The sequence below is a fragment of the Neophocaena asiaeorientalis genome, unplaced genomic scaffold (genome assembly GCF_003031525.2).
Source record: "Neophocaena asiaeorientalis asiaeorientalis breed wild unplaced genomic scaffold, Neophocaena_asiaeorientalis_V1.1 scaffold77, whole genome shotgun sequence".
Classification (NCBI taxonomy): domain Eukaryota; kingdom Metazoa; phylum Chordata; class Mammalia; order Artiodactyla; family Phocoenidae; genus Neophocaena; species Neophocaena asiaeorientalis.
In genome coordinates, this window is record NW_020174645.1 from 5593627 (window position 1) to 5604944 (window position 11318).

The following is an 11318-nucleotide window of genomic DNA, read 5'->3' on the forward strand; positions in this document are numbered from 1 at the left end:
GCCATGGGGGGGAGGGGAAGGGGGGAGGGGAGGAGGGGAGTGGTTCCGCCTCTCTGGGGCTGCTGTGGCCCCAGCCCCTAAACGGTGCCTGGCACATGGAAGGTCTTCAGAGGCAGTGAGGGAGGCTCCCGGGCCCCAGAGAGAAGTGGTGACTCAGGCACACGGGAGTCTGTCTGGCCCCCTCCGCCCAAGCGGTGCCGCCCGCTCCCCGCGCCGGCTGTAGGAACAGGGTCCCTCCCGGCGGGAACACGGCCCTGCTGTGTGCAGGCGGCAGATGTGTGGACCGGGAGGCCTCACAAGGAGGCACAGTGCTCACACAGAGGCGGGTCTGTAGACACTGCCCAAGGCTGCAAAAAAAAAAGCCAAGCCCCGTCCCAGGAGGGGGCGGCAGGCCCCAGGGATGCCCGTCCCTCCCCTGCCCGTCCTGAGCGGGCTGCAGAGGCGGGGAGAGCACTGGGGCTCCTCTCCTCAGCCCTGGAATCTGTGCTGGGCGACTCTGACGTGGCTTAGCTCCTGGGTTTACAGTCCAGGTGCAGCTCTGACCGCAACATCTGGTTCCGTCTACACAAGCATGGCATCCTCACACCAGCCCAACGAGCGACTGTAGGAAGCCTGAAGGAGGAGGGGCGGTCAGAGGGGCACCGGGGACCATCGTGTGGGCTCTCTCTAGCTTGCCAGCCTGCAGAAGGCTTCCTTCCGCCCTGGTACAGGGGCAGTTCTGACAACAGCATGTATAACCCCTCACGACAGGCAGGATCAATTGCCATGGAGAGAGCCTTCTGGGAGACAGAAGCTTCGAGTGGAATGGATTGATTAGGGGGCCTGGGTGCCGAGATGGACGAGCCAGAGCCGGAGAGAGAGGGTCCTGGGGGGGGAGGGGGGCAGGTGGCGACCGTCTTGGGGATCTGTTTATCTGACTTCCCACTCGACCTCTGAGTGGCCATGGATGGGGGGCAGGGAGCAGCCAAGCAGGACAAGAGCGGTAACGGTGGGTCTGACACCCCCAGATATGCCCAGGGGGGCTCTGGGGGAGGGAGCTGGAGGGCGGGCAGAAGCGCTTCTCAGAGCCCTGAGGGTGGGTGACTAAACAGTGTCACGGCCATTCAGACTACCGCTGCTCCTTCAGTGCTGGAAAAATCCGAGCCCAGGCCCAGGGAGCCACCTCCCAGCGAGGGGCCTGACCCTCCGGAGGGCGGCGGGGGACAAGGCCGAGGGGTGGAAAGGCTCTAGCAGCCTCTGGAGACACAGCCAGAATTGCTGGCACCAGGAAGCTGGCAGGAGGCATATCTCATGCCAGAGGCCAACAAACTGGCCTCAGTAAATGAATAATAAAATGATTTCTATCGAGTTCAGCCATGTGCCAGGCACCGGGCCGAGCACCTCACATTATCATCTCGTTTAATCTCCTAAGTAACCCTTGAAGCATGTGGATGAGGGAATCAAAGCTCAAGGTCACAATGACGAACACAGGCACTATTCTAGGCACTGTCCCCACAGAGACAACCCTCCCCCGTTAAGCCGGGTCGAGCAGGCTGCTGGCTCTGTAGACTGTCCCCTCAGCCACCACCGGGTCCCCGCCGCCTCTCTCACTGGGGGAGGGGCCGGGCTAAGGGAGCCGTGCGCCAGCACGCACGTCCTCTGGTGCCCCCCTTTGTCCCCCTGCAGGGACCCAGCTCCCGAGGGCCTGGTGTCACTCAGGGAGGACCTGGCCCAACTCCAAGTCAAAACGCAGGTTCTGGATCCAGGATTCGTTCAAACCGCAGGTAAGAACAGCAACTGTGTGGCACCGAGCAGCTCAGGGGGCTCCCCCACGGCTCCCCCATTCCCGTAGGTGAGGCCTTTGGACCCTGGGGCCCCCTCTGGGCCTTCAGCTCGGCTCCCTCCCAGGGCGGCTTCTGTCCTGCAGCCAGGGCGGGGACGTCTGGGAAGGCCTCTTACAAGGGCCCCACTGGGTCCATGGGAGCCAGAGCCTCAGGACACACCTGCCCCTGCTTCCAGGAACAATCTCGTTCTTGTTCGTCACATAAAAACCCCATCTGGTGCCAGCAGAGGCCCTGGGAGTCAAGCCTGAGGAGGCAATCCCCAGACCAGGCCAGACAGAGCCACCAATGGCACTTGTCCCTGGACAGGAGACTCCCAGGGACACACGAGAAAGCATCTAGCTGCTGGTTCAGGAGAGGCGCGACCCGGCTGAGGCAGCGGGGCCGGGGCAGGCGCCCCAGCAGGTGATATTCCCAAGAGCCTTGGCACCTGCTGTGGACTTGAGACAGAAGCCTTGGGGTGTGGACACCGTCAGCGAAGCCGGGCAACCAAGCTGGGACGCTCTGGTCAGCAATTGCACACAGCAAGCCCTTCCCTGCCCCGTCGCCTGTGGGGCTGCATGCCAGACAAAGGGGGCCCAGGAAGAGCCACGGGGAGAGGACGGTCACTGAGGATAGAGCAGGAGAGCGGCGCATGAGGCCACAGCCCGGTGCGCCCCAACACTGGCCACACCATCCTAGAAACCCACAGCCCCTGCAGGGGGTCAGAACCAAGTGACCGCAGAGGCTGCAGCCCTGGACGTTCTCTGCGAGATCCGACGTCCTCCAGGCCGTGGGGAGCTCTGCACAGCAGAGGAATGTGGACTCGGGGAGACCCCTTCCCCAGGAGCCCATGTGAACGGGGCCAAATACAGGTCTGCTCACCCAGTTCCACCATTGCCAGCCATGGCACCCCAGCGCACAGGCCCCGGTCCCGTCCACTCCGACCCACAGGGGCGCCTTCACTTTAGAAGCTTCCCCTTCCCCGTCTGGGAAGCAGGAGCAAAAAACCCTTGAACTCTTTGAGAATGCAAACATACACAAAGTATGTCTGGAACATCTAGCTTTGTTCTAGCCACACCGTCTTCCTTCTGTTCCTCAAACAGGACAAGCCCGGTCCCACCCCCAAGCCCGGCTGTGCTTCTGGGGTCACCCTGCTCTGAGTTAAAACGCCCCTCCTGGGGGGGTCTCCCCCAACCATCCTAGCTAAAGCAGCCCTCCCTCCACACAGATAGCTTCCTCCTGGTTACTTTCACCCAGGACATTTATTCCCTGAAACTATCTTTTTTTTTTTTTTTTGCGGTACGCTGGCCTCTCACTGCTGTGGCCTCTCCCGTTGCGGAGCACAGGCTCCGGACGCGCAGGCTCAATGGCCATGGCTCACGGGCCCAGCCGCTCCGCGGCATGTGGGATCTTCCTGGACTGGGGCACGAACCCGCGTCCCCTACATCGGCAGGCGGACTCTCAACCACTGCGCCACCAGGGAACCCCCCTGAAACTATCTTGTTTACCATGTATTCTGTTTCTACCTCTGACCCCTGAACAGACGTACTTGGTACAACAAATCCTGTTGGTCTTGCTACCTGCTGTACCTCCAGTCCCGAAACCCGTGCCTGGAGGTCAATAAATCTTTACTGGATGAATGAAAGAGTGAACACTTGAATGAACGAAAGCTCTTTCAAATATAAGTACTGGTTAAATTCAAGGCAGTGTGTGTGTCTCTTTCTCTAGCTAATAATTTATCCACTAGCGTTATATAGTAAAGGCAACTATAAAACATTTTCTATTTTTAAAATCAACCCTGAAATGAATCAGACTCAATCCTCCTCGTTCTGTTATCATGACGCGCTTCACGGTGGCATTTGGCAGGGACAGAAAAACATCCTTCAAAGAGCCGGGTCACAGGGACTGGCAGAGAGGTGGGTTATCCTGCTTTAGTGTTCCCAAAGAGTTGTTTGAAGGACAGAAAGATCTCATTCAAATGCTTTGCCACCTCAAAGGCCATTGATGAAACCAAACACAGGATTTCTGTAGCCGAGGAGGCGGCTGAATGCGGTCTCAGGCAAAGCGGTGGGGGGCTCTGGGCCAGAGGTCTGCAGCTCAGTCATTTCAGCAGAGGGAAGTCAGTGCGGCAACACCACCCTGCGATTCAACCGTCTCTTCCCTTTATTCACGTCCCCCAATGCCTGCTCTGTCCGGGCCTCTCAATCATTCGACCATTTATGAAACTGCAGGGAGGGCCGCGCTGCGGCCACGGCTCCTCTGCAGGAGCCCTCGGCAGGATCCTCCCATCCACCAGCATGCGGCTCACTGGGGGACACTGCCACCTCTCCCCCGGGCTCTGCAGGTGACACATGAGGAGGAAGAGATAGGAGAGGAGGACGTGGCCCGAGTCCCGCCTCCAGGAGGGACAGGGAGCCAGCCTGGGCAGCTCCTTGCCTGGGCCCTGGTGACACCACTCCATAGACCTGTCTGTCCCACAAGCCAGGGGGCTGAGCCACTCCCTGGCGGGAGAACCTAATGCACTTGAAGGTTGTGTTTATTTCAGCAAGAGGAAAAACAACTCCACCTCTACTAAACTTTTCTCCAACAACTCAGTCTTTCCCTGCAGTGGGAGCCATGGCTTTTTAGGCCTCACTGAGTGGCAGCATCAAAAAAGGGAGACCCACGGGCCCCTGTGGCACCCATTTATTCAGCGCACGCACGCCGAGCGGGTCCCCTGAGCCGGGCAGTCCTGGGTGCTAGCACACAAGGAGCCAACATTGTCCGTGCCTGAGGATCTTGGGGTTCAGAGGGTAGTGCTTAGGGGCTTGGAGGGGGAGGCAATGCAATCCCTTCTCCGTGACCCTGGATCTAAACACACGCCCGACCTCACGGCCGTCCACTCCTGCCGGTTCAGCTGCAGGGTTTGGGGAGATGGGAATAGTGGGAATAATATCGTGAGAACTAGGGCAGCCTAGTAAGGCTCGGGCAGGAGGAAAGCGGTTGACGGCTTCGCAAACAAGGTGATATTTGAGTCCACCCTGGAGTCAGGTGGAGCTGGGGGGAGCGGGCTGGGGGGAAGGGTATCACTGACAGCGCGGCCGGCTGGCAAAGGCTCTTCAGGCCCCAGCTCAGGTTAGCCGGCTGTGTTTCCCTGTCCCCCCGCCAAGCAGGCCTAGACTCGACTCCAGAGTTTCCACTTCGCGCTGCTGGACTCAGTGCCCAGGCAGGTTTTATTCACAAATGGGACGCTGGCCTGGGGGCAAGGTCAGGAGGGCCGGCTTCCCCCAACCTCCCTGGGGCTCCTCCCTGGGGCACCTCCCCGGGGCTCCTCCCTGGGGCTCCCCACTGGAGTATCTTCCAGAGGACGGTGTCACCTGGGAGCAGGCCCTGCCGTCCTGGAGAACGGGGCACCGCAGGATCGCTCTTCCAGGAACGGGCTGCTCCCCACCTTCCAAGTCCGCCCAACCCCCGTGGCGGATCTACTGCCCTCCCCAACAGCCCCAGCTCCCCATTCACAGACGCTCAACTAGAGGCTCAGGGACAGAACCAAGGGGGCATCATTTCCATTCCTTCAGTCCAGCCCACCTTCCCATACACAACGTAACAGCCAACAGCCGTTCAGTGCAGCATTCACTCCGCCCCAGGAGCTGTGTCATCCTGCAAATCCTCCATGACTCGGGCACTACGATTATATCCATGTTTCAGACGAGGAGACTGAGGCACAGAGTCTCGCTCTTAACAGCTCTGCCACAGCACACCTGTTCATCTCCCACCTCCTTCGTCAAGATGAAAACCCTTGGAGGGGATGAGAATGAGCTTCATCTTCCCGTAGCACATCCCAGAGCACCAGAAGCAAGCCCACACGTACACAGTAAGTGGTCCCTCGTGAACGCGTCGTGGGACAAACGTACAGAGATGGGGAGGGGGAGGGGAAGGACGAGCAGCCACAACCCCACCCCAGCCTGAACCAACAGGTCACCGGATACCCGGGGAGCCCAGGGGGCCTGCGGCAGGAAACCCCAGGAACCAGGAAGTCAGCAGCTGCCCCGAGCATCACCAAGCTGGCTGATGCGGCGGCAGCAGGTGGAGGGCGCCCGAGGGGCGCGCGACAGCAGCGCAGCTGGAAGGAAGGGCACGGCTCACCGCCCGCCGCAGCTGGCCCACCTCCGGGGGCCGGGGAGGAAGGCAAGTGCCGCTGGGGCAGCTCACTCGAGGCTCTGCAGGCAGCATCCTGGGGGGCGTGAGCCTGGTTCTTTCCCTCCTCCTTTTCAGAAAGCCTCGCTCACCTCTGTTCTCTGGCCATTCCACCAGCCTGCAGTGGGTGCCAGGCCCCTTGCCCCTGCCCTCAGGGAGCTGACCGACGTGGGCGGAGCTCGGGGGGTGGTTCTGGCTTTCACCATGTGGTTTAGATTTCCTCCCAAGCTTGGGGGTGGGGGAACTTTTTTAAAATAAACATTTAAATGAGGCCCAGAAAGGGGTTGGTAGCTAACAGCATGGTAATGCCACATGAAGACATTAAGGGAGCGTGTGTAACTATTCACAATAGCCAAGACACGGAAACAGCCTAAATGTCCATCGACAGATAGATGGATAAAAATGTGGTATGTATATATATACATATATATATATCCACACACACAATGGAATATTATTCAGCCATTAAAAAGAATGAAATAATGCCATTTGTAGCAAAATGGATGAACCTAGAGATTATCATACTAAGTGAAGCGAGTCAGAAAGAGAAAGAAATACCATACGACATCACTTACATGTGGAATCTAAAATACGACACAAATGAACCCAAACACAAAACAAAAACAGACTTACAGACTAGAGAACAGACTTGTGGTTGCCAAGGGGGAGGGGGTGAGGGAGGGAAGGACGGAGTTTGGGGTCAGCAGATGTAAACCATTACATATGGGATGGATAAACAACAAGGTCCTACCGTAGAGCACAGGGAACTATAGTCACTATCCTGTGATGAACCACAATAGAAAAGAATATACACATATAACGGAGTCACTGTGCTGTACGACAGAAATTAAACACAACATTGTAAATCAAATATACTTCAATAAAATTTTGTTTAAAAAGGGCAGTGTGCATAAGTCTGCCTGCCTGGCAGAGGGGGTGTTGGCATTTGTGGGAAGGGAAGTCAGGGCAGAGGAAACAATGTGCAAAGGATGGGAGTCCAAAAGACTATTGCCAATTTGGGAACAGCCTTCAAACCAGAAACTCAAGTTCCCAAACACCTGTGTCCTGTGGCTTGCCTTCAGTAATGAGATTCTAAAGAATTCCTGGCTAGGGAACTTTAAGAAAACAGACCGGGCTTCCCTGGTGGCGCAGTGGTTGAGAGTCCGCCTGCCGATGCAGGGGACATGGGTTCGTGCCCCGGTCCGGGAAGATCCCTACATGCCATGGAGCAGCTGGGCCCGTGAGCCATGGCCGCTGAGCCTGTGCATCTGGAGCCTGTGCTCCGCAACGGGAAAGGCCACAACTGTGAGAGGCCCGCGTACCGCCAAAAAAAATCCAAGCCAAATCACTCCAAATCTCCAGCATTTAGACACAGAAGAGTTTAAAAGCGCCCCAGGTGATTCTAACACCCTGACGTCCAATCCAGTAGCTGCTGGCCACGTGTGGCTAATGAAGGCCTGAAAAGGGAGCCCAAATTGAGATGTGCTATAACAAACACAAAACGGAGTTTGAAGACTTGGTAGGAGGAAAAGAATGTATAATTCATAATTTTTATAGTGATTACGTGTTGGAGCGGCTATATTTTGGATACACTGGGCTAAATAAAATATATGATTAAAGTGAATTTCACCTGTTTCTGTTTGCGTCTTAGTGTGGTTAAGTAATCTAAAGACGATACACGTGGCTCCTATTCTGTTTCTACTGGACAGCGTTTTTCTAACGTGAGCTGGCCTGAGAAGCCCTGAGTGTCAATAAATGTTAATTTTTACAAGATTGCAGTTCCACAGAGGCTGCAGAAGGGACACGTCACTGACCTGGAAAATTGGACCTATGAACAGTTTTCCACCTGCTGCTCCCCCCTCCACAGCTCCCACCCCACCAGAAAACCCCTAACACCTGCGGAGCTTTACCCCGAATGCCTGTATCTAATGCCCTTCTTCCCCTGGTGTACTGAGCAGCGTGGCCCCTCTCTCATCCTAACCTTACAGGAAGCTTTTGGGCTCTGTTTCCATTTCCTGCAGGGGAAACCGAGGCCCAGATGGCAAAGGCGCACTTAGACAAGGAAGAAGCAAGGTTGGAGTTTAGCATTTCCAGGACTCCAATCTGCTGAGTCCTCACCCATGCTATACCTCAAAGACGGATCTCCTCCCTCATGGAAGGTATGAAACAGTTCTCACATAAAGCTTTTTGGGGGTGGGGAAGGGAGAAAGATGGCTAGTTGACCGTTTGCAGAGCACTGTACTACGTGTTTTGCATCCTGTAGGTATTCGTGGCCCACTGCTGCTGCAACAAACGGCCACTGTTGGCTCAGTGGTTTAAAACGACACAAGTTTATCATCTTACAGTTCTGGAGGTCAGAAGTCCAAAACGGGTCTTCCGGGGCTAAAATCAAGGTGCCAGCAGGGCTGCGTTTCTTCCTAGAGGCTCCATGGAAGAGTCCACTGCTTTGCCTCTTCCAGCTTCTAGAGGACGCCCACATTCCTCCAGCTTCAAAGCCAGTGATGTCCGGTGGCATTGTCCTCACCTCACACCACCCTGACCTCCTCCCTGGCCTCCCTCTTCCACATTTAAAGGCCCCGTGATTACACTGGGCCCACCTGGATAACCCAGGCTACGCCCCCTATTTTTAAGGTCAGCTGATGAGCATTTTCTTACCCAGGGCTGTAACATATTTACAGGTTCCAGGAATTAGGACGTGGACATCTTTGAGGGGTCCCTCTTTAGCCCACCCCACCATTTCTATCCCTTAAAACAGCCCTAGGAAGTAGATGGAGTTATCTCTATTTTTATAGACCAGGAAACAGGAGTTAAGCACCATGCCCAGGAACACAGGCTAGCACTCGGGTGTTGGTTACCGCTCTCCATGATACCACACCATCTTTTTAACGAGACAATCAATTTTCAGGTTCAGAACATACAGGTATACTGTATGCCACACTGTTCTGCATTCAGGATACTACAACAACAAAAAGCCAATACAATTTTGTCACTTCCATTTTGAAAAGGGGTTTTATCACCAAAGGGACTAAAGTCTTGGGGAAGAATAGACCAGCTTTCTGGACAGTGCCCCTGGGACTACACACACGCACTCACATGCCCACATCATACAGCAAACACAAGTACCTGCCACGCGAAGGACGCATAACTGCCCCCTTCCTTCACACTCCCAACTGCGGCGGGGAAGGAACCTTTTTGCAAAACAGGGTGTGGCCAGTCAAGAAAGCAAATATGGAAGCATTTTTCCTCCTCTTGACCCAGAAACCCAGGAGGAAAAGCGAGGCTGGCGGGATGGTAGGGGACTTTGTTCTAAGGAAACCAAAGTGTGCCTCTGCTACACAGGACGCTGTGGTCAACGTGAAGCCACAGGCAGTGCAGATCAAAGGAAAGGTGTGTCAGTGGGTCAGATATATTATTTTCTGTCCAGAAGGAGACCTGTAAGCGGCAACCTCAGCTCTCCTCGTCCTTTCCACCAATGAGGTCTGGCTGGCAGCTCACTAGATATTTCTGGGAGCGATCTAATTAAATATTAACCATGCACAAAACCTGATTCCTACATCCCTCAATAAGTCACTCTGAAGATAATCAAATCTAGACACTGAACCTGAATTCCATGTTTCCAGAAAATAGCCCTGGAATGGGTAAATCCTATGAGATTCACCTACTAGAAAGAATTATTCATGAGAAAAACCCAACCAGCAAAAACAAAACACCCTCTTGTTTACCAAACCAACCACCAGAATAAGTTGTCCTGTATCAGAGATGCTTTCTCTTTGACCTTCAGAAAGCTTGCCCTTGATTTATAACAATTTAAGAGTAAGATCAATGAACTTGGCCCTTTAAATTCCATCTTCTCTATGTAGCAATCTGACCTCTTTATAGCGCCTCAAAACCACAGAAAAAAACAAAAAAATCAGTGAATGAATAAATCTTCTGACAACATCCAGATTCTCCCTGCCAATTAACATTTTCTCCCCTTCCTTCCGCAAGTTCCTGGCACAATTAATTATGTATTAATGATTTTAAATTAAATGCCACATGTGTTTTTATGACGGGCTATCCGGGCTGAAAATACACCAGGGGCCAGATGATGACGATGACCACAAAGGCTAAATTAATAATTTGCGGCTCAGCTGGTTCAGCACTAGTCTTTTATGGAGCCAAGGTTTTATCATTTTCCTTGTTAATCTCAAGCACAAAGGTTAGATGTTTCCCCTGCATTTTTTTCTTACTTCAAAACAAAAGTTATTGTAGGCTGCATGTGCCAACTTGATTTGAAAGACACCACACAAGTCACCGCTCCTGGCAGGGAGAGGTGGGAAGGACCTTGCTAACGGCAGACACAAATGTCATCATCCTACTTTAGACAGGAGTGAGTGGGTTCCTTCTGGCTTTTGGGTTTTGTTTTCTGGGGGGTTTTTTGGCCGCGTCGTGCGGGATCTTAGTTCCCAGACCAGGGATTGAACCCGTGCTCCCTGCACTGGGGGCGTGGGGTCTTAACCACTGGACCGCCAGGGAAGTCCATGGTTTATTTCTAAAGTAAAAATTTTCTGCTGTTTCAGTCCTGGTTGACTTACTTTGGCAAAAAACCCAGTATGCTCCCCCCCTCCCCCAGGCATAAGAATACCTCAGTGTTTGTCAAATAAAAAGGAACAGAAAACCAGAAACAGCAACGCCCTCATCAGTGTGGTCTCAGCAGGAACACATGGACAAATACACACCCCCGTCATTGTTTCATTTTTAAAATAACCCTCCCAGGATAGGCCACCCTCTGGAAGAGATGCGGGCGCGTGGGAAGTGCAGGAAGGGAGCCCTAGGAAGTTTCTGTCTGTCAGGCGCCGTCATTTAATAAGGGGGTGTGAACCTGTTTATACGTGGGCCAGCGCTCGGGCAAACAAGTCTGGCTACAGACGTGAAACTTTTCGCCCAGCAGATAATAAGATATTGTGCGGCCCTGAAAAACAGCTCAGGAGAAAAGGAAGCAGGGAGTTTCCTTTAAGGAAATGCATTGCATCTCCGAGGAGGGGGCATTCTTTTAAGCCGTGGGAAAAGTAGACGGAACCCGGGAGAGGCGGCGCGGCCTGGGCGGAGAAATCCAGTCGGGCCGCCCCGGCCGGGCGCACCCGGGCCCGGGACGCACCTTGACCCCACCTGGCCCCCAGCCGCGTCTCGGCTCCCTCCACCTGGCCCCTCCCAACCCTCGGCTCCTAGCCACCTCGGTCCCCGGCCGCCTCTCAGTCCCTGGACACCTGGTCCCCCGGTCGCATCTCAATCCCCGGCTTCATCCCAGTCCCCTGCCACCCCGGTGCCCCGCCACCTCGGGCCCGGGCGCCGGCTCGCGCT